Here is a 22,708-nt window from a genome sequence, read left to right on the forward strand (position 1 = left end):
TTAAACTTGAAGTTCTTTAAAACTGCTAGATTTTTGTAAACTTAATATTCCTATTTCTATTCATAGCTAAAAATTTATAAGTTTTAAAAATGGTTAGCAAACATAAAATGATTTCTGCGAAATAATTTGCTTCGGTGGTTCATACATGTTTTATTGAAAATAAAGTTATTATTAAATTTATGAAAAATACTGTATTCTAAATATTTGAAATTGAAATAACGTGATTCAGCATTTTATAAGTATTTTAAACTAAATTTAAAATAAATACTATTTTCGACTTTAATATATGAACACACTCACACACACATTAGCAGCAATAATGATAATTTTATTTCCAAAATTTAAATCCCATAATACGATAGTAAAAGCAATTTTCTACGAATATTTATTAAAGTACAACGAAAGTTTAATTCTATGAAGTAAATAAGTAAGATAAATATTATTTTCTTGATATGATGTGTATTTTATAAATTTCTTAGAATATTAATAGTTTTTTTAAAAACTGAAACGTTCATAAACTATTTATTATATTATATAATATTATATAATATAATATTATACTATATTATATATAATAAANTATATTATACATTATATAATATAATATTATATCATATTATATTATATTATATAATATAGTGTTACATTATATCATACATTATATAATATAATATAATATTATATTATGCATTATATTATAAACTAATCTATGTATTTTTAATAATAAAGGAACAAACTAAAATTTATTTATTTATAGGTTACTGATCTGTAATATCGGTTCAGCATTCGTTAAAATTTAACCATAATTTGAAGTAAATTTTACGAGACTTATTTTTAAATTTTCTCTAGGCTTATACTGATATCCCTCTCTCCAAATATACAGCCCTTTGTAGGTCCTGGCTTTCTTGTTCACAGAGTTTCGCTGCACAATATCACCGATTATTTTCGTTGGTCTTTATTTTCAAAATATTAAGAACTATCTCAACCTGGTCTAGTTATCTTAGAAATCTTGGTCTACATGATTTTTTGTTATAAATTTCTCTTTCATGATTTTTATTACCATATTTGCTTATTTCTTCTTTTATTAAATTTTCTATATGCAGATTGCATTAGGGGGACCAGAAAGTAATGTCGTTTCGGTGTATTTCATACTTGTTATGAAGATTTCATTTTTAATCAATAATGTATTCACCCTCGTTAGCAGCAACTTTTCAATGACGGCTCGAAAATGAATTTAAATGGATCGAAAAAATAAATTGATTTTTAACACTAATGAATATTTAATGCGCCTAAACGATATTACTTTCCGGTCTCCCTACTATCATCAATACTGTGAAAATAGCGTTGTGTAAAATCTATCCGAATTGGATGTTGAAGCAGCTAAAGATCAATTGTGTGAGAGAACACTTTAGATCAGATTAACACCAAATTGAGTTTCGATTTTCAATTTGAAGGTTGTAAATTAAATCTAAACATTTATATAAGAATAATCTCATACATTCACACTATACTTAAATTACTTTCACTTTAAAAAACACCCATGTTGGTTCACTTTAGATATTGTCAATACTTTGTTTGCAATCAAGAACGAGTTTGCGTTGTGTTCTACACTGCTAGATATCAACGAAAAGAAAAAAACTTATGTCGTTAAAATACGTACGTATGTTTTTAGTTGTGTAAGATTATTAATATTAATTTTTAAATTTATGTGAAATGTATTAAATTATTTGATAATTTATAGTTTCTTTCCGCATACTATCCACTTGACATTTAAGTAAGTATGAGTAACTTTAATCAATCTTTAATAACTCAGTGTATGTAACCAGTAGATAAGGCTTTTTCATAGTTTCAGCTAAAGAAATAAATCATGAAATAAATCTTTAAAGTTCTAACACACTTTATAGAAACTCCCCGTGCTCATTACTTTTCATTTATATTCGAAATGTATTTCAAAGGTTGAGTTGTTTGTTCCCTGAACCATTCTTTCTTTAATATACACTTCACAAACAGTCCATTTCTTGAAGTCTTTCAATATCTGAATTTCAATTTTACAAAGTGAAATACAATAATACACACAGGAATGGATTTCCAACGCTCTTTTGAAGAAATTTTACCTGTCTACTTTTCCATTTTATTTTTCGCTCCATGCGGACTTAAGAAAGTATTTTCATGCTAATATTCCTTATGCCACAAGTTTCGAAAATACTTCTTTAAAGCATTCACACTTCTATTTCAAGATTTCTAGTTTCGTTTTTGCGAAGGGCTATTAACACGAAATTTCCAATCGTCTTTTTTTTTATTTATTTTGGTGTTATTTTTTTTCCGCCTCTGTTCAAACGAGCGTGAGACATATCTCGAAGAGACAGCTCAACTCAACTCTACTATATTTTTTTTGTTCTTCCCCAGAATCGACAACAATGGCGGATTTTTCCCAGGTATTTATAGATCTTGTTGATCGAAAAATTTAATCTTCTTCCAAAGGTAGGGCAGTACGTAGGGAAACGATACTTGCGTTCGTAATATGTGTACAATAAGGTAGGGAAAAACAGGGAAAAAGAAACAGGAGAGCCTAAGTTGGAGAAATGAAAGAACTGAAGTATCTTTCTTTCTCTTCTCTATAAAGTTTCAATTCTGAGTTCCTGCTTTTCGGAGCAAACAGAAAACCATACACGGGGAATAGAACTTTGAAAAACACAAAATTAATTCCTTTTCTTGAAGATAAGGGATCATATCCTATGCACTACATATGTTGATTTTAAAGTTTTATATTACTTTTTGATCATTTAAAATTATTTTTCGATCTTCGCTGTTAGTACTATAGATTTTTCATCGAACAAGAAAAATTTGTGAGAAAGATTGTTTCACCCTCAATAATAAATGTCATATTTGAGAGATTAATTCTCATAATTAAATTTTTAGGGAAGGTTTTAAAAATATACATTTAAACCAGTGATAATTTGTATTTAAAAAAATTAACGTTATATTCATTACTTATTAATCATTAAATGAAACACGCAGAACTTTTTTTTCCTTATCCTGTTATGTAATTAGAATAATAACTTGTAGTTAGAAAGTATATGTGTTCACAAAATTGTCTTCAAATCTTGCGTATTTTTTATTTTTATTTTTGATAGATTTTTTTTTAAGTTGCAGCAAAAACTAACCATTCAGCTGATAGGCAGTAGTTTTTTTCATGCAATACTCGAAGGCAGTTTTTAATTCAATATTTAAGTGAAATTCCGCAAATGTGTTTGAAAATACAATTTTAATTAGACATTCATTTAGAATTTGATTTTTTTTCTCAAAAGTTTATAATTTCCTGTTTTGTTATAACTTCGTCTTCATTTTATAAAGGTTTATTATTTTTTTTAAAAAATAAATAAATAAATTAAATTATGATCTTTTTTAATGATTTTTCAGGTGTTTCAATGAACCTAATTTTATTCTGAAATTTCAAATTAGATTGGACACCCATGCAGTAAAAAACATTTGCTTTTTAATATTTAGTGTACAAAAAAGCCTAAAATTTTTTAGAAATATTTATTCTGTTTTAATCAGAATAACTTTAGGGAAAACTGGATCAAAGTGCGAAAAACTTCGTTTATTAGGTCGATGCAAATTTTGCTAAATATCTTAGCATAAGTTTTGGAAAATGAATATCATTATATTGATGATTATAATATATATCGTAAGGATAGTAATAATATCATCTTAATGATCCTTACAATGAATAAGTTATTTTTTTCAAATCTTACTTAGAAACTCTAAATAATAAAGCAATAACATTTATTTGAAAGAAGTTTGTTTTATTTAGTTTTCATTAATGTAATTATATTAAGTAATGTTAATATAAAAATATGCATTTTTAGTTTAATTATATGTGGTTGTAACAATGCAATATTTTATATCGTTATTCATAGATCTTTGGAAAAGTTGCTCAAGAGCTTTAGTTTTATTCATATTCTTTGAAATATAAAATATGAAACATTCTAGAAACACAGTTACATTTTAAGGCATTATCAGTGACTCAAAAGAGTTTTTTTTAAAAAGGAAATACTGTTTATTGATTAAAATTTTTGGATGAGTATAAATAGTTTGAACACAAGTATTAAAGTAAATGTCGTATTAATGAACAAATTGCTAAAAAACAAATATTTATTTTTATTTCTGTTACAAAAAAATGTCAATAAAAGGAAAAAAAATTATTTAAATAAATCTTACAAACTACAGATTCTTTGTGTAAAAATCTAATAAAGTTTCATTTTATCAATTGTTTATGACCGTATAAATTATGTTTTTTCTTATTTCTTTTATGGAATTGAATTTTTTATCAGTCAAAAATACGTTTTAATAAGCTTAAAAAACAACAAGAATTTTTTTAATAGAAATGTACTGAGAAAGCAAAATACTATTTTTTTTGTAATGACAAATATTTTACCATTTGTTCCTTTTAAACTATTGAAAAATTGCATTTTTAATGGTTTTTAGTTTTATGTTTGTTAGTTTGCATAAATATGTTGGTTTACTCAAATATCTTCATTTAAAAAGAAGTCGGAATTTCATGATATGTTTATAAATTTTCTATAAAAAGGCAATGATTTCTAACTGTAGCGGTCAAAGATTCAAACTTGCATCTCTTTACGCTAAAAAATGGTTGATGTTTTGACTCAAAAATCTCCCAAATATACACGAAAAAAGTCAAGTAAGACATAGTAACTAAACTCTATATAATAGAGCTAAAAAAATAAACAAAAAACTACACATAATAACAAAAAAAAGAGTATTAAGACATAATATTTGAAAAGAGACATTGAAAAATTTCCGTATCACTATTAAAGAATTTTTTCAATCAATAGATTAATAAATTTATTTAATGCGCCTAAACGATATTACTTTCCGGTCTCCCTACTATCATCAATACTGTGAAAATAGCGTTGTGTAAAATCTATCCGAATTGGATGTTGAACCAGCTAAAGATCAATTGTGTGAGAGAACACTTTAGATCAGATTAACACCAAATTGAGTTTCGATTTTCAATTTGAAGGTTGTAAATTAAATCTAAACATTTATATAAGAATAATCTCATACATTCACACTATACTTAAATTACTTTCACTTTAAAAAACACCCATGTTGGTTCACTTTTGATATTGTCAATACTTTGTTTGCAATCAAGAACGAGTTTGCGTTGTGTTCTACACTGCTAGATATCAACGAAAAGAAAAAAAACTANGCAATCCTTATTCTTGTAATTCTTTATTCTTCAACTATATTTCATTAGTTACTGCGGGGAATAGTTTCAGAAATTGTTATTTGTTTTAATATTACTTCTATTTATAACTTATTCTGTATTGCTCATAAAATCTTTTAAATGATGGTTTTCTTAAAAACAGGATAATAAACAATTGTATTCAATTTAAGAATTGAAACAAGTGCATAAAATAAATTTGAAAAGTTTAAGTGATTGCGACATTTATAACTGTCTGATTAAACGTAGGATGTGATACTTAATTTTTTATTTCGCTACAATAAGAAGCAATTGGTGATGCACGGTCACAAAATGCAAAAGGAAAAACCCTAAATAACTTCTGATTTAATGATCGCATCCTGTAAATAATAGAACTCAATTTTAATAGTTCGAGAGGGTGACCTTAAATATACTAATTAGTTAGTGCAGAGAATATTTTAAGATGGATGATTAATACCGCAATCTGGGAAATATGGTGCTAATAGTTTAGTCAGATGAGCAGCAAAGAGTATGGATCTCTAAGAATTTAATTTAATTTTTTCGTATTTCACCATAAATCAAGAATTTTTCAAGCAAATTTCAGAATTTTTGCACACAATTATATAACTCTTTTATAGAAAGATCATTTCATGCAAAATATAGCTTTTACTACAGATATTATATAAATCGAAAATTCTTTGAATTGTAAAATATAAAATTTTCTACGTCATTTTTAAGAATGTAATTTCAATTAGCAAAACACAAAATGTGGCAAAATAGGTCAATTAAATGCTTAATAATATTTTTTTATAAATAAGTTATATTTATTAAAAAAGTTATATTTTTTAAAGTTATATTTCTAATAAAAAATTCTTTTTAAATTTAATTACTCATAAGATTGAAGAGTTCCATACAAAAAGTAAAATTAACATAAGGGAACCAAGATTTAGACCTCTCTTTCGACCAAACTATTAGGATCATATTTCGCTGATTGAGGCTATTCCCTATATGTTAAGGATCAGAAATCATAATAATCCATCGAAAGAAAGATAAGTTTATTCAGAGAAGGTACTTTTTCTTGCCTGATTTCATACTATAAATTATTGTCTGCACTTATTATTTAGCATATTTGATGTTACTCCCTGGAACCATTAAGAATGAGTCCTAGAACGTGAAGATCCAATAATTTGATCAAAAGTTGTTCTGGGTAGTCCGTTTTTTATTTTTCGCACTGTACATAAAAAAAAATTCGTCATCCTCAACAATTAGTATTCACTTGGTTTACGAATCACTCATGACCATTAATGTTAATACTGCATCTTTATACAAGTACCACAAATTGACTTTCAGTAGGACAATATCTCCTGCAATTCATTTTAAAGTGTTTCGAACATTTGCTTGAAACAAGTGTTCAAAACTTCACTCCACATATTTTTAAACAAGTTAGGATATGTCACACATACGAAATCAATGATCAATTAAGTGCAATATAAATTTCGAACCTTTCCCAGAATTCGCGAATAATCGGTGCTCTCAAATGTAAATTTTTTTTTACAGTTTTCTTAACTTCTTCTGCACTAAAATTTACTTTTTTGTTACTCTTTATATACTGAGAAAAAATGTGGTCAAAACTTCCAGAATATCATAAAATTTACGTGTTTCAAAATCTATGAGAATTCCAAATGAACACATTAATTTTTAATGAAGCGGTTTGGTAAAGAGTTTGGTTAAATTAACAATAAAATACAGTTTTGTAATATTTGAAAAAAATTCTTAATTCTGTCATGATATTTTAGAAACATTGCTTTAAAAGCAATTTATTGAGTTATATTTAATTTTCAGTTTCATATATTTTACTAAATATGTAGTAAAAAAATGATAATTTTGAAAATCATAATTCCCTAAAAAAACTTTTACTTTATGAATGGAAAAATTAAAAAAATTAATGGTTTAAATACCCTATATGTCAGTTTTACTACTCAGAATTATGTTGTTTATTATTACTAGAAATGTCACTATCATACAGTACCAGTAGGTTTACCAGAATTGATTTACCAGTGTAGACTATGTAGTACTTTATAAATTACATGTTGTGGATTGTTCTTGCAGTATTCATGAATTAAATCTATCTACAAGTAATTGTGCATCACTTAATTCGTAACAAATTTCAGATTTTCCAATTTAAAATTTGCATTCATTTTTTTAAAGTTCATAATCATTTAGTTATAGCAAAAAATGCCCCTATAGAACTACCTGATGGCATAAGCGGTCATGGTTAAAACAACATCAGTATTTAAGATCAACGGCATAACAGTTCAAATGTAGTCAGGATTGCGCATTGATAGTCTTTACTTCTTAAAGCAAGCTAGATTGACTTAAAGTAACAACCACGTGTAGAACACCTGCGTAATTACCACTTATCCTTCCGCGCAATCACCACTTAGTTCATTAACCATCACGGCTCAAGCAAATGATAAAATAATTTAAAAGATATAGTTTTTATCATGTAAAATAGTATGTTAAACCAGTATTTTAGCATGCATGTAGAAAACAATAAAAAAATCTATGATATTAAATAATAAGCATAATTATCAATAACAGCACGGTAAAAATTTCGGATCAGATTACGGTATCAGTCACCGGAACCTTTGGTGCATTATCTGTAAGATCCTTTTCTATCGTAAAATATTACATTGCAATTTTTACAGTAATATTTATTTCATCAGAGTGATTTAGTGATTTTATGGTAAGTAATACCACAAAATTACGGTGCATCAGACTTTTTTTGTCCCATAAATGCTCCAATAAAAATGAACTTTATGCTAAAAAGTACCGGCTTCCGGAGTGATCCCTCTTTTACCGATCTCCGTTTTACCGTAATTTGATTGACTAATTTTTCAACAGCGCAGCATAACTTGTGTTCACGATAGTTATCATCTGTTGAGTAATGCAAGACCTATTTAATTGCAAAAATCAAGTCATCTTTTAAATCAAAATATTTCTTGCACACACAGAACTATTAAGAAAAGAATTTTTCTTTTCAATAAAAATACATTTCTTATCCGAAAAAAAACTCAAAATGATATGCATAAATTGGGAGCAATGTCATATATAATTTGAAATTACATTAATCAGACGCAAAATCTGTATCGCGAATTGACATATTCTACATTTTCCATTTAAATAACGGAAATAACTAACTCTAGTTATTAAAGCAAAACTTAAAATATCAAATTTATGTTCCTCCTACTAAGGGGAAACCAGAGACTCCTGCAGTTAATGACATCTTACTTAATATTCATGTTGCATATTGAGTTTAAGCCTAACTAATTGATTCCGAAATGACGATTTATGATTTAAATTACACAAATATAATTCAGACATATCCATATGCATATGGCTTTAGCTTGTTACATCCGATTCGAGTAATGTTTGTTGCATAGATTCAATTTAAATTGAACACGTTTCTTCGCTAGAAGTTTGTAACTGGAGCTGTTAGTATTGGCTAAACCCAGATAATCCACCTTAATGCAAAGCACCACCAGAGCTATAGAAAGAGTTTTACTTTCATTTACGTGTAAATATATACTTTAATATTTATTGTCATTATTTGTGAAATTGAACTATTTGCTTTCATTAACATAATTAAGGTCATTTATATTATATTTCGAAAGTGCCTGGCTGTTTAATGTATTAAATCAGTTGAAAAAATAATAGAAAGTTTAAATAGGAATTTATATCGAATACATTTCTTTGTCGACTGTGGGTAACTGAAGTTGCCACTATAGGCTAAACCCAAATAAACCGCATTAACGACAGAGTTTTGGAAAGTAGTTTTTGAACTTGGCTTCCATATTTGTTGTTTATTTCTGTTATTTTACTAAATGACTTTTATTAATAAAGTTCAGGTAACTTACATTACCTTTTAAAAGTGATTGACTGTTTATGGTGTTAATCTATAATAAAATCTTAATGTGGCATTAAATTGAGCATGTTTCTTCGGAACAAGATTCACGTGGATATGTTGGAACTAGCTGAACTCAGATAATCCACATTAATTGAAAGCATAACCAAAATTAAAGAAAATAATGTTTGGAACTTATTTGTTTGCCAACAATATACTTTGCTGTATATTTCTGCAGTAAAAATAGTTTATTAATGTTTTTAATATCATTTGTATCATATTTTGAAAATGTTTTTCTGTTTAATATGTAAATCTATAGAAAAAAGGCGCAAAGAATAAAATTTAAGCTTAAATAAAAGTCAAAGGGGAAACTGAAATTAAGAAAACAGAATTTTAACTGGAAAATAAGGGATGGAAAGAAGTTGCTTCAAAATTACCATCAAAATATAAAAGCAAAATTAAATCTGTATGAAACTCTGAACTTTTATCTGGGATGAAGAAAAATTTATAATCCTACTTAAGGTCATTGTTAGGTTAGTGCTAAAGTGTACGTGTGAATTTTTATTTACAGTCAGTGCTCATTTTTAGTCAGTACTAAATGCTAACTTAAAAATAAAATGAAAGTCTTAGTTATATTTTTGTTCAAACGTAATTTTTTATATTTAATTTTAATACTAATTGCAAATTATTTATTGTTTATTTTTTATCACTTAATGTTTAAATAATAACTATAATTTTGAGAAGTAATATTTAAAATTATATTTAGGCATAAATTGATGAGTTATATGAATTTTAACTGTTGGCCGCATTATGTAAGAAAATAAGTTTACACTTATGGAACATTGAGAGTTGGCATCAATCGTTACTAAGACACTTTGAAAATACGACGCTACTGTTTTGCAGTAGAGAAATTACGAAATTACTTCTTATAAAATATGAAAATAATCACTTCTCTTGGAAACTTTATTAAATATGTAGTTCCTGTTCCTATAGCTTTGATGCTGCTAAAGTATTCTAGAAGTTAATTCCTGGCCAAGAACTCTGCAAACATGTAGGAAGATAAAAGTAGATCAAGCAATGTAGCGTGGTACAGATATCCAGCTTAAAAAAGTAATTCACAAATCAGTATGGTATGGTATACATATATCTAACAGCTAGTGAACCAAGATCTAGTGATTTAAGATTGATAAATGAATCTTACAGTAAAGAGTTAGCTCAGCATGTGACTGTAGAGAACTCACCAATTGGACGTTCAAATGACGTCATCATAGGTAAATCATGGCATTTTTAGATTCAGAAGCCAATCAGGTTTGACACACACTTGTGACGTCGCTTACAGGTATCCAATTAAATTTGATTTAAATCACATGGTTAAATATCATCACTTCTCTTCTTCTTGCATTGCATGCACCTAATTGTATTCGCCCCAGTAAAAATTCTTTAATGCTGCTTTTAGTATATGAAATAAAGGTAATAATTAAGATTCAGTACAGAGGCTGCTTTTTTGACAAACAATCATTTTATTTTTCATAATCTCGATTTCTTTTTAAGACACAATTCTTCATAAAATTGTATATTTTATGTTTATTGGTAAAAACAGGCTTGATAAACAAAAACAACATGTTTTCTTTTTATGTGTTACTAGACAGAGCAAATGGGTAAAATATCCAATGCCCACATTAGAGGTTATTCACCTTTGATTTAAGAAATGGTTCTAAATGGTAATCACAACGTGACATACCAACGTTCCATTGTTTTTATACAAATTGCAAGATTTTAAAAAAGTACAGAAGGATATGAACTCCAACTCTTATCATCAACAGTCGCATTATGTGTATACTTTTAGTAAACACAGTTTTAGCTGTGGCAACCGTTACAAGAATTGCAGTTTCGTTATAGTGAGTGAATAAAGGAAAAAAAAAATAAATGAAGCGCATTAACAAATGGACTTGTCCTAAATGTGTAGGTGAATCAGTGAATTAAGGAAATCTAAGTACATGTGAATGCGCGGGTCTCTGAACAAGATAATTAGTTAAGTGAATGTATGTTTTCTTGAATGAAAAAATTACGATATAGGATAATATGTGAATGAATGAGAGAGTCAGTGTATGAGTGGGTGAGTGAGCTAGTGAATAAATAACTAAATAAATAAAAACATTTTCAAAGGCTACTAAGATTTAGTGTATAGCAGATGCTTCTAGTTTTTTTTTTTTTTTTTGCTTCAAGTTTTTATAGTTTTTTTATTAAATTTAGCTTTGTTTTTTTAAAAATAATTTCAAATAAGTATCTCCGATTCCTTTTTATAACATGCCTCCGATAGGAAAAAGGCATTTACTAAAATTTTAAGATGCACTAGTAATTGATTAAAAAAAAATTTTCTTCAGATTTCTGCACCTTAAGACAATAAAGAATGTTACTTTAGATCTGGGTGTGCTCTGAAAAGTATTCATAAAGCACTTTTCCTTTTTAAGAAATAAAATATTTAAAAATATTTTAATTCAAATTTATTGGTTATTTTGCTGGAATATCGTACACCGAGATCAATATATTCTCGCAGTGACTAATCAGTCTACCAGTACGGTCAGCCTTAGGCCATGCGCAGTACTTCTACGTTAGCGCATGCGCAATTGAGCTCTGGCCAGAATAACAAAGAGGAAAAAAGGTTTCGATTTGTGATTCACTAGACGCCACTACTACTAAGATAACAATAAAATTAAGGTCAAGATATAAATGCGAATAAAGTTTTATTCTATTGAAAGATTGAATCGTAAGTTCCTGTCAAAAGTAACGAACACTGCACTGATGTTTTTTTAAGGTTAAGAGATACTACCCGGTATGCTCTTTACTGCTTTTTTTTAAAAGTTAAGTGTGACTGCCCTGTATACCTGACTTTGATGTTTATCTTTTAAAGTAAGAGTAACCGTACAGTCTGGTACATCAGTCTACTATTAATTCTACGCTCCCAGGTACGTTGTATAAACAATTACATTTTCAAGTATAGATGGCAGCATTCAGTTATGGTTTTCATATAATTGATCAGATGTCCATTGAAAGTGTGCGACCATGGGTGGTGCGAATAGCTTTCAGAGGCTAATAGCACCAGCGGTAGGATTAACCATCGGCCATAAATTCTTATACAAGTTACTCAAGTTCAAGTAGAGTTATGGAAATTCAACTCGTTACTTAACATTATTCTAGGCAGGCTTAAAGTATAAATAACCACATCTATTTCACAATTTTCAGAGTCAGATTTTAAATCACGTGATTTTTCAGGTTAAGTCCTAATTATTAAGAACCTAAGTTGATGGATGTATAAAAGAAAATGTTATTTCTATAGCTAAATTGAAACTAAAATATTTAATAATACGAAAAATCCACAAATACACGAATATTTTATATATTTTATTATATATTAATATATTTTTCACATTTATATATTTTTCATATTTATATATTTTTCATATTTATATATTTTTCATATTTATACATTTTTCATATTTATACATTTTTCATAATTTTTTATATATTTATGTATTTCTCATAATAAAAATGACATTTACCATAAATTAATAAAATGAGTTAAAGCAGCTTTTTTTTCTTTTCATACAATATTATCATTCTTTTATCCCTGCCTACAGGAAGAAGAGAATTTTGGTAAAATTACCGTACTTGTTTGGTAATGATTTTTCTGGTAGAAGGAATCATAGTTCTGATAATTCACAAAATATAATATATTTGAAGAATTGGTAATTTTTCTATTAGTATGGTAACGGTTTGCCGCATTATTTCTATTAATACGGTAATGGTTAATTCTGGCTTATAAAATATTTCTTTTTTTCTTCACACATTTAGTAAAATGCAAAACTGAAAAGTTAACTTGATCGGATAAAACGTTTTTATGTCATGCTCCAGTGCTAAGTACCAGGCTAAAATTGCCCTATTTGCTAGCAAAAATCACGTTAATAAAACCGTTATTATTAATTTTACAGAAAGTCACTATTAAAGGGCTTCGGGAAAAAAAATTGTGCTTTCTGATGCTCCCATGGAGTCACAAATAGAGCAAATTTTAGCATGTTCTGGTAGTTTTAACCATATTTTTTTCTCAGTATAATATTCTGTGCTGGCATCAAATCATCAATAACCCCACAGTATTTCCCAACTTTTTTTGACTGATTTCAAATCTTGTAATTATCGAGTTTAATGCTTATTTATTGTAAATTAGACGATAATAAAATTTTTTTTGCTATTTGGATATTTAATTTAACATACAGACATTCAAATACACAAAAACACGCTGACACACAAAAGTTGCGCATCTTTATCATAATTGAAATGACCTTTACCATAAATTAAGAAACTGTATTAAAAGCACTTCTTCTCCGATTCAATCAGATCATTATAATCTTTTATTCATACGATTTTAAGAAAAACTCTTGTTTAGATCGAGAAAAAAATTATCAGTAATCGGATTTAAAATCTTCCAAAAATATCTCACCTTAAATATAAGCATCACATAAGAGCTCATTAAAGTTTACAAACTGGATTACAATTTTTCTCCAAAATAAAACACCAAAAACGTAGCAAAAAAAAAGTCATTCTTTACAGAATTTTAAAAATTAGTTTTCCGGAAATAACTTGGCTATATTCAAAAAGTACCCGATAGCTGTACTCTTAATAATTGCAGTGTCCAAATATGAGTACCTAATTATTTGACTAACCTCAGGCTATGAAGATGCGGCACTCTCATTGGAGTTAGAGTAAAGGGGAAAAGGGAAAATTTTTAACGAAATATTTACTTTCAAATGGAAAATCCCCTTTTCTTCCCTATTTACAGTGTAAAAATTCATCTCTTTGTAATGCCCCGAGGCATTGGTTTGTACCGAGCACAGAAAAGTATTGATTAAATTAGGAAAAGAATCCACAATTCGATGTGTTGCGAATTTTAATTAAATCATCGTGTTATTATTATTTTTTTTATTCTTCTCTGATAATAAGAAAACTGAGTATATTTCGAGAAATATATGTTTGAATATACATCCGGGTGATAATAACTTTATATGTAAAATGCATTCAATGAACATTAGTGAATGGAGATTGAATTTAGAGATATTTTTCATCTCTTCCAATTATTTTCCAAAAGGAAATTAAAACAGTCCCAAAAGATGTGTTTGAATGAGATAAGAAGCTAAAACGGAAATCGAAATCGTTAAATTTAGTAAAAATTGATACGCTAAAAATTATTTCTTTAAATTGAAATAAATCTTTAGAGATGCTAGGAAAAATTTATTCATTCAAATATATTTAGTCTATTCATGCATAAATAATCTCCTTCTAATCTAATAATTCTTTGTGCATTATATATGCTTTTTTATCGGATGTCTTTAAAAAGCTTTCTTAATGATATTTATTTTGAAAACTTTTAAGAGAGATATATTATTCCACAAAGAAATTCTTTGAAAAAAGTAGTTTGTGTTTGTCAATAATAGGAATTTAGAGTCATATTCAATTAATTCAACAGAGATGGAAAAATCTTTAAGGTGATATTTTTGAAAACCTTAAAAATTGTTAAAATATAAACATCCTATGTTAAATATATTTTAAATAATAAATGAAAGAATATATTGTAAATTGTAATTAGATTCCCAGTCTTGTAAATATTTTAAGCACAAAAGAAATAATTAATATAAATATGTAACAAAATATAAAATATGATCCACATGACTTGAGAGAATTCTCAATTATGGTTGTAATGATTTAAAGAATATTTAGGAAATTCTTAAATCAGTTCTAGTAATTGACACTGTAAAAAGTTTAAAGACAACATGCCATCAATAATTAATATTGTAAAAGTTGCAAATTGAAAAGCTTTACAAACTTAAAATTGAAAAATTAGGATTAAAAATTGTTGAAATCTGTCAACATTATTACTCGTTGTAAAGTTTATTACTTTTGTCATACAAAAGCTTGATAAATGAAAAAATATTAGTTTTGTCAATAAAATCCGATTTTTTTTATCTATGCTACAAAAATATAATATAAGTTATGTTACCATTTATCTGCTTCTGTTTATGAGCCATTTCAAATGAGCTTCTTACTGTCACCCTTCATTCTTTAATTTCAAAATTTGGAAAAATAAAAACTTCTCAAGACGTAATAGTCTGAACAATTGAAAATAAATTCTCTCAAATTCCTCGCTTAAATTGAGAAGCGGTGAAGTAATTTTACAACCCAATTTCTTCTGGATTTCTAAAGGTATCTGTTAAAAATACTGCAAAGTAAAAAAAAAGTGAAAAAATGGATTAATTTCAGAAAGTATTCTGCCTGAGCCTTGGCCTGAGCAATAGANCTTTTTTTTTATGGTTGCTACAAAAATGTGCTTACATAAATTATTTTACCATTTATCTGTTTCTTTTTATAAGCCATTTCAAATGAGCTTCTTATTGTCACCCATCATTCCTTAGTCTGAACAATTGAAAATAAATTCTCTCAAATTCCTCGCTTAAATTGAGAAGCGGTGAAGTAATTTTACAACCCAATTTCTTCTGGATTTCTAAAGGTATCTGTTAAAAATACTGCAAAGTAAAAAAAAAGTGAAAAAATGGATTAATTTCAGAAAGTATTCTGCCTGAGCCTTGGCCTGAGCAATAGACGGGCAAAATTTAAAAAATTCCCTTTTGTTGCAACCAAACGGCGTTCAGGATTAACAGTTAAATGGTTAACTATCTAACGAAGTAAATTATTAGTTCGACGTCAGAAACACGTTAACTGCACTGATGGAAAAAAATCTCAATACCAAGAAAAGATTATTGTAGATTAATGAAATTTCGGCAAAACGCTTGTCTGAGTAACATATTCATTTGATTAAAGTTTAAAGATCACAGGTTAATTAAATGAAGAGAAAAGAAATTTCCAATTTGAAATGCTGGTCCACTAATAACTTATGCAACCACCAGAATTTTGAATGCAAGCATGCAATCAGGCATACATTGCGTCATACAGATGCCGTATACCATTTTTTGGGATGGAGTTTCATGTCTGTTGCACTTGGTCAGTCAATACGGGGATAGTACGGGGATCACACAAGGGATTAATGCTGGTTGTGGATGACGCTGGAGTTGTCGTCCTATGAAATCCCATATGTGCTCGACTCGTGAAAGATCTGGTGATCTAGCAGGCCAAGGCAACATGTCGACATTCTGTATAGTATGTTGCGTTACAACAACAGTATGAGGGTGAGCGTAATCCTGTTTGAAAATACCCCCTTGAATGTTGCTCATGAATGGCAATAAAACAGATTGAATCATCAGGTTGATGTACTAATTTGCAGTCAAGGAGCGTGGAATAACTGCAAGAGTGCTCTTGCTGTCATAGGAAATTCATACCTAGACCATAACTCTAGGTGTAGGTCAAGTGTGTCTAGGCCTTAGACAGGTCGGTAGCAGGCATTTACCCCCTTCTTACCAATATACGGCTATCACTGGCACAAAAGTTGAACCGATTTTTCTCAGAAAGCACAATAGATTTCCACGCTGTCCTCCTGATCGAATTGGACTTTTCTACGTCAATGCGAAGTTTCAGTTTTATTGAACTTCATATCTATACGTGACGAATAGTTAATTATTAAGTTAATTACTTACGAGTTAATTAAAGTATATACTAAATCAAAATATTCCTCAATTTCGGGAAGTTTATATGAAAGTGATGGACGTTGAATGCTGAAATATTTTGATTATTTATGCATGGACAAAAAATGTTTAATGCAACAGATTTATAAACTTTAATGTCTCAGGCGTTGTAGCAAAGGTTTAATACATTAGAATTTATACTATGTTCTTCATTATTTTTTGTTTTTCATTCATTACACAGGTAAAACATAGGTAAAAACAAAGTTAAAAAGGCACAATGTCAATGAATTAGTGACTTGAAAAAACGTGCTTACAATGACGCGCAACGATGGGAATTTTACGTGCTTACAATGCTTATACAATTCTAAATAACGTATAATATCTACATGAATCGGTATAAAAATATCATGTGATGTGATAAATGCAATTTCATCGAAGTAGTTGCTTAATTGTAATTAAATTCAGCAATAAATCTATGTTAAACACTATCAATAGAATAATTTTAAATGCTTCATGAAATTGAGTAAATTAAATATTTTTTTTGAAGAATTGAGGTTTTAAAACCATGCCTGCAACCTAATGATGCAAAAGTTGGGAAAGGCAGCAATTAATAATAAAAGAATAACAACTGTCCTTTTCATGATAAGCTAAGTTCTAAAAATACATCTTATTTAATCTAATAATATATTAGTCTTTGGGAAATGCAACAAATAACAATAAAAACAACCATTTTCTTGATATTTGCATTTCCTTTTTCCATACGATTATATCGCTTTAATTAATCCATTCATTATTTACAGTTTTTTACTCTGTATAAATAATGTATATTCAGTAAGCATTAAAATAACAAGTACTATGATCAAAATATTTTAAAAGTAAATAGGATGAATCCGTCATCATATGAAAATGAAATGAAATTATAAGGTCTTTTCTCGAAAAGGAAGAATTGGATACAATAGCAAGTATTGAAAAAGAAATTCTAAAATAAACTAAATTCAGAATTCTTTTTATCATTTACTTTACTGTTAATAAATACAAACACATTTAAATTAATAAAGCTTATCAAAACATTTTGTCTATAAGGAAGTGTAAGGAATGCATTATTTGAAAAATTTAAAAAGAACTTCATAGTATTGAAAAATTTATAATCGTAAAGTTTTATGGTTAATACAAGATTAATTTGTGACATGTTAATTCATTTGTGCAAACACTTTTCTCTTAGGGATTATACAAGTGCTAAGTGTCAGAAGCACTGCGAACATCCTAAATAACTTTTTATCTAATCATTAGATTATCACGTATCAGATTATACTCAATATTCATGGTTCATAAGGATAATTTTAAAGAAACTAATTTAGTGCAATTTAAATAAAATTTTAATTTACGAAAGTTTTACGTTTTGAAGTTACGAAATCAAACAAAAGCGTCCTTTTCTGAATACTTTTCATCTCTTGGGATTCTAGGTTATTAGTTTTTTTGTTCAACAATTTAAAATTGTATAATATTTAACTTTGTTAAATGAAGCGAAAAAATTCAGGCTCAGTTTTGTTTACAGTTTCTCAACTGAGCTCATGATCTACAAACATGAGATACTATTTTTTTGAAAATGCCAATTTAACGTTAATGAGTTAAGAAGCAATACGGTAAAATATTCATCTCCATAAAAACCGTAGAAACTAAAGATAATATCCTTATTAAAATACTACAGCATTATCAAAAAGTAAGTGAAAAGCATTAAAACTATTCATAAAACTCATATATGCAGTCAATAAATACTTATTTAGAATTCTGCAAGACTTTTTTTTAATAACATCTTCAGCTTTTTTTACGATTTTAACATGAAATTAAAATTAATTACTCCTAATGATTAGTAATTAAATTTATCTGCTTGAAGAATTAATGAATAACAAAACATTTTATTTCGAAACATGTTATTTTTGTTCTGAAACTACCATGACTTGCAGACTTATTTAATAAAATATTTCCTTTATAAGAAATAGTGAACCATCATTATGTTTTTTCTTCGTATAATTGTAGGTTTAATAGATAGCAATTAATAATGTGAATTTCATCGTGAATGCTTAAAAGTTTCTTACATTAGTTTATGTGTAATTTAAAAAATAAAACAAAAACCCTAATCGAAATAAATGTTTGCTATTAAAACATCTAAAGACAATTTTAAGAAACAATGCTAATCTATCATGATTAAATCTTAACTTAATCGTATGTAAACTATTAAGAATTTTTATAGTTTTATTTTCGAGGCAGACAAATATGCAATTTGCGAAAATATTCAGAGGTATTTTTTGCTTTAAAAATATTTGCATTAAAATTTAAAACCTCAAACTCTCATTGAAATTGGGTAATAAATCTATTTAATTTTTCTCAACAGAATTCAGATATCATTAAGAATATCTGAGAATAAAAACTTATTTTTATTTTTAACAATTTTTAATCTTTTAACTAACGAAGCGTGATAATATATACATTTTTTTATATGATTCATTTCGAATAAAAAAAGGACAAATAAAGTATTACTAGAGAAAATTAGGTGAGTTTAAATATTGCTAAAAAGTTAGTGTTATTAAGTTAATAAACTGAAACATATAATGAAATTGCATTAATTATTTAAAAACTAAAAACCTAAAATGTTATATTTGCGTAATTAGAATAAATCAATAATTAACGTTTTACAAACATTTCTAAATTATTCATAAGGCTTATAGTCGCAAAAAATGATAAACTTTCAAACATTTTATGATGATAATAAAATACTTAAAATTACATAAATGTTCACACTCAAATGGAAAAAAAATGGAACATGATTTATTGTTTGTAAAATTTAAATTTAGAGATATTTTCAAGAAATTGAATTTAAAATGAATACATTTACATAATTTTCAATATACTTTTATAAATACTTGAGCTAATAGTGTTTTGAATTCCATAAAGAAATCTAAAGTATCAAAACGTTTCCTTTTACAGTTTAAAATCTTAAATTTTATTACAAGAAATTTTAACGCGTCACTGAACGCAACAAAGTATATACTATTTGAAGATAATATCCTTTTCTACATAAATAACTTTTCATAATACATAAATAACTTTTCATAATACATAAATAGCTTTTCTACATAATAAACTTAAATAACATATAAATTGCTTATTACTTCTTAGTTAGCTTCGTTAAATTAAGAAGGACATTTATTTTCGCGAAATTTATTTTTAAAGAAAATTTTGTTATAACTTAAGAATCACTTGAAGAATAATGTTTTAGCTAAGCATTTAAAGTTTACTGAAATTCAATAAATAACTCTTAAAAAATAACCATATCAGAAATTTTCGAAAAATTGTGTTAATTTTAAAATTAAAAACTTGAAGTAAAAAAAAATGTATTGTGAATAAAGTTAAAACGAAATAGTTTGTCCGTTTCTCTTTGCTTTAGTTCGTAAAGTGAGAAAATGTCATTATGTTTAGTAACTAAACGAGGCTCTTTTTATGTTAGTTAAAAACCTTTAATAATATTCTGTGTTTAAAAAGAGCGCATTATTTAACTATTACAATAACTATTGAATAAAGCGTCAAGACGAAGAAAATATTTTTATAATTTTTAGCCAGATGCACTTTTGTAAATTTTTTATTATAATAATAATCCTTATATCGTAATATTCATAAATATAATAATCAATTGTAAATTTTAAGCTATTAAAATTTAGCTTAATTAAATTCACTTTTATTACTTTCTTTTACACTCGTCGCAAATATATAATTTATTTTTAAAGTAAAACTTTAAAGTACACTACTTTAATAAACATTTTTTCATTCCAAATTTACATTTATAGTCCAGATCCCGAGTAATAAAAAAGGTAAAATTTGAAATGGTTAAAGAAAGCTGGAAATCATTTATAAACTTTTCAATTTAGACCTGTATCGAAACATGAAATTCGCCCCTCACTCGGACTATGTTTTTTGCCCCAATCTTAAATTTATTGGAGAGGAGAATTAACAAATAGGACTGCCCTTACAAATGATACATTTTTTCTTACGTAATTTTTACTCTGTACACTAAAACCAAGTTCATAAATCTAATAGATTTAGGTGAAAATACCATACAATGAGAAAAAAAGGTGGACAAAACAAATGGACCATTCAATATTTCACATCATGTTAAAGTATTTAAACTTATTTGGCAAAATTTGAGAGAAATCAGTTAAATAGTTCCAGAGGAATTGAATTTTAAATGTACGACCTGATTAAAAATTGAATTCTCAGAAATTACTTGACCGATTTTGTTCAAATTTTGTATTTCGTTACGTTAACTTACTTCGTTAAATGATGTAATTATTTGCATATCTCACACTTCAAATAATACTAATAAAAGATGGACTTAGATTTGATTTGATTTTAAATTTTGATGAAATATTGTGTTTTGTCTTTCAACACTATTTTTATTTATGTCTCGCATATAAAAAGGAAAAATGTTAATCTGAGCGAAATTTCAAAGTAGTTACAAACATTTTTTAAAACTAAATCGACATATACTACCATTAAACATATAAATCTCTTGCAATATTACTACCTGGAAAGTGATTTATTTTAAAATTAGCTACATAAATATATTAAAAAATATGAACAAAAATAGCTCTATCCAAGTTTTGTTAAAAACAAATTACATTTATTTTTTTTAAAAAAATATTAAGAATTAAATAAATGAGAAATAACTAAATTCATATTCTAAGTTTTGGACTCCATTATTTTCCTTAAATTTGTATTGGTTTGTGTTCACATATTATTAGATTGCAAATATTTTGACCTAAATCTAACTCTTAAGCATTACGAAATATTTTACACTGTATGAGCAAGTGTGCATATAAGATTTAGAAATTTCCTGATAAAATTAAAGAAAATATTTACATATTAGACCAAGACTTTTTTCTCCTAAATTTTTATATTCGGATTGAATTAAATATTATCTAAATTATCACCATATTTCACAAAATTCAATTAGTTACATGTGGAATAATTTTAGAATTGCTATTAGATTTGCAAAATATGTTCGCACCTGGAAAATTTAGGGTAAAAATTAAACATGCTTAAACACCACATAAAACAAAACATATTAAGTTAATAACATCCTTCACAATATCTTATCCGATTTCACAGTATTGTAATTAACATTCACGTTCTGGAAACATTTTTAAAAGTAAATATGTAGGACAGATATTTTGTATTGGGCAATATAACAACTGCAAGATTCGAAAATCATACCTAATTTAATCATTATACCTTGTTTCATTATTTTATATTCGTTTAGAAATTTTTGTTTCAGTTTCTAATTCACAATATTGTTGAGGAAAGTCATGCTATTGCAGCATTTTTAGCATTTTGAAATGAAAAAAATTATTATTTAAATCGTATATTATATGAATTAGAAGTTTTAAAAAGCAAATTAAAAATTTTATTATAATTTAATAATAAAAATGTGTAATTACTTCCAACATTTTTGTTTCTTTTTCAATTTTACAACATTATAACTGACATTCAATCTTTAAAAAATGTTTCAAACATTTTTAACAATATTAAAATAGATATTTTTTATTTCCTATACAAATGAATTTTTTGTTTGTATACATTTATTTGTTTCATATGCAAAAATGTAATATAAAAATTAATTGTATCTTATATCATTTTATGATTCCTTTTCAAAACTTACTTTTTTTTACAATATTGTGATTAACATTCACGCTGTTAAATTTTTTTAAACAGTTTTAACAATGAAAATGTAAACATAACTAAAAAGCTATTACTTTTTCACATATTCTATGAATTACATACTTTAATTGAAAATTTATCAAATATAATTGCATGATATGTAATTGTTTTATTCTCTTTTCAAAAATTTTGTTTATTTTTAAATTTTCCATTCATAGTTCGAACAATTTTAACTTCAAA

The 22,708-nt window shown here is 26.7% G+C and overlaps 2 protein-coding genes across 10 annotated transcripts in view; both read right to left on the reverse strand.

The window, feature by feature from the left end:
* The window catches only part of LOC107456607 (bruno 3), a 705,687-nt gene that overhangs the window by 682,250 nt on the left and 729 nt on the right, over positions 1-22,708 (reverse strand). The gene's annotated exons all lie outside the window — the stretch shown is intronic.
* The window catches only part of LOC107456609 (CUGBP Elav-like family member 4), a 672,772-nt gene that overhangs the window by 229,583 nt on the left and 420,481 nt on the right, over positions 1-22,708 (reverse strand). The gene's annotated exons all lie outside the window — the stretch shown is intronic.

Source organism: Parasteatoda tepidariorum, chromosome 4 (assembly GCF_043381705.1).
Source record: "Parasteatoda tepidariorum isolate YZ-2023 chromosome 4, CAS_Ptep_4.0, whole genome shotgun sequence".
Lineage (NCBI taxonomy): Eukaryota > Metazoa > Arthropoda > Arachnida > Araneae > Theridiidae > Parasteatoda > Parasteatoda tepidariorum.